Below are 2,870 nucleotides of genomic sequence, written 5' to 3'. Positions count from 1 at the left end.
ATATATATATATATATATAGACATATTTAAAATACTGGTCAAAATAAATAATATATTGTAATAAATTATGTGTTTTATACAATTACATTTTATTTTAAAACATCCATATATACAGGTCAAAAGTCTGGAAACGATCGAATATCTCGAAAGCAAAGCATTTTTGGGAAAAATGTTTCAGATAAAAATTGTACACTGAAAGAAAAGATTGGTTATTGCAGCAAATTAAATGGTTAAATATGGCATAGCATTTTTAAATGGCTGCAGCAACCAATTTTTTATTGCATTAGCCAATCGAAATCCTATAACATTACGGATAAGGCTAATATAACCAATAATTAGCAACCAAAAATTGGCTTGCAACCAATTAAAATCACATCCTTGAATGGCGTTGCCAAAGTCAGGTTAAGGTCAAATCGATTTTTTTAAATGGACACCCTATTTTTTATGGCAATCTAGCTGAATGTTGTTCAGAATCACGTTCTGGATAACATTTATTCAAGATCAAGACCATTGGAGATTATTCCTCTTGTTTTCATTTTTGGATTAAAATGAAAATAAAAATTGCAACCTCCAATGGCTTTTCAAATCTTGGCAAATGTTATCCAGAATATGATCTTGAACAGCATTCAAGAAGTTTTAGTCGTCAGTCGAATATCTTGTGTAATGCTAATGCCGCGACGATACTGTAACTTTCAAGCCTTAACTTGAAAAGTATTTAATAAAAACTTTATTATAGTGTTTTGAAAAGTTTTTGCTATCAGCTATTAAATTCTGCTAACAAAAATAGAACATTCAATTTAAAAAAATCAATTTGATCTTAATTTGACCTTAGCGATGCCACTCAAGGTCAAATGAATGTGATCAGTGAATAGATCTTTTTAAACCTTACAACTTTTGTCTGAAACATTTTTCTGAAAAATGTTTTGCTTTCGAAATATTCAACCGTTTTCAGATTTTTAATACATCTTATATAAAAATTAATATAAATAAGAGTTTTATTATTTGATACAAATATTGTATCAAATAATCGACACATGTTTTAACAATTAATATTATTGATCTTAAATAATTCATATAATTAATTCACTACCTTTGTATGTATAATGTAATTTATTTATAGTACCTTAATAATTTATGATTTATCTTATAAAAACTTCTACATTTTTAATAAACTTATGGATAATTTACGATAGTACAACATAGTTCATAGAATCTCGCATTAAAACAAAATCGCGATTATTAGCGATGATTCACAAATAAAGTAGCTTAATATACATTGAGTCGAAAAAAGTTTAGATTGACTCACTCCTATCGTCATTGAGGCCAATCCGTCTACTCTTCACGATATGGAAATGCATCACGATGCTTATATATGCGAAACAGTTTGACACATTTACGTTCTCATCGTTTCGCTTTGCAATTCTCGTTACAACAAAGGAACTTGTTGTACGATTACCTAGATCAAATACGGGAAAAAGTTAATCGTAGACAGAAAAGAAAAGCATTTTCGATATTTTATTTGAAAATTATATCTGAAAAAAAATAAAAATTATTAAAAGAATTAATTATCTAACAAGTTTTATATACAACTGCGGTGATATTAAAACATAAAGAAAAGCGGTAAATATGAATATAGCGCGGTAATTGATGCGCGAATAAAATAATAAATAATTAAAATAAAAATATAATATGATCTTACAAGTATGTTTTTGACTCTTATTGAAGTTATCTTCAACTTACAATTAGCAATTGAAATTAAGATCCTATTAACATCCGTCAATATAAACTTTCCAGAAGTGGAAGATTCTTATTAGAAGAATGATATCAAAAACATATGACTACAAAGCTTGAAATGTTAGCAAATTAATTAGTGATTGTTAATTAGTAATTAGAATTATCTAAATTATGCAAGATGTTGAATGACTTATACAAAAAGTGTTCTTGATGTCGTCATTTCAGAATGTGTCGTTACATTGAGTCAGAAATTCATGTCTTCCCCGATTTTTCATGTTCCTCTTTATTGATATTCTATCTCTCCTACCACGATAAATATGCTTCCATGGACATCGAACCTTTCAAAAAATGTTACCTCGCGAGAGACTGAGAGATAAATCGTCCTGCATTCTCCATTTCGAGAGACTTCATCTTTCGAAATCATTTTTGAAGTTTTCTAAGAATGCACGTCTATTAGAATAATAATAGAAAAATGTAAATTTTATCACTTGCGCGATATCAAAGACATACAAATATTTCTTTTAAATAAATTTACCTTGCAGACAAAAAAAGTCCAAAATTGGGACATAAAACGTATTAAAGATATTTTTTTTTAAGATGTCTTTTAAAAAAATAAAAAAAGTCTCGAACATCTTTTTTAAGTGTCTTAAGATGTCATTTGTCTCGTTTTTGAACATTCGTGTTATCTGGATAATTTTAGATCGTTACGTGCAAAATATCAATTTTTCACTAATATTATAATAATAGAGGAAAGCCCTCTATTATGAGATAGCGGAGTTTCTGCTAAACTAACAAACGCTATCTATTAGTTCCATCATAAATTTATATTTTTGGATTGAAAAGTATCACAGCCTGACAAAATTTAGGGGGAGTCTTGTATTTTGAAAGATTGTTCCGTAAGATTTTGATACACTGAATAATGATTACGTTGTCAGTTTTTTCCATCATCCTTCATTTTTTAAATAATTGCAAAAACAGTTTTTCTTAGAAGTAAGCTTTTTATTAATTTTTTCCGGCTAAATAAAAAATGATATTGAGATCTATTTTGCGGCATTTAATTCGGAATGTTTTATGCAAACCGGAAACAAAAAAACTTTGGAAAAATCATAAAAAACCGAAAAAATTGACAAATTTTG

The sequence above is a fragment of the Atta colombica genome, unplaced genomic scaffold (genome assembly GCF_001594045.1).
Source record: "Atta colombica isolate Treedump-2 unplaced genomic scaffold, Acol1.0 scaffold109, whole genome shotgun sequence".
In the NCBI taxonomy this organism is placed as follows: Eukaryota; Metazoa; Arthropoda; class Insecta; order Hymenoptera; family Formicidae; genus Atta; species Atta colombica.
The sequence above is the reverse complement of the archived record's forward strand: the minus strand, read 5'-3'. Positions refer to the sequence as shown.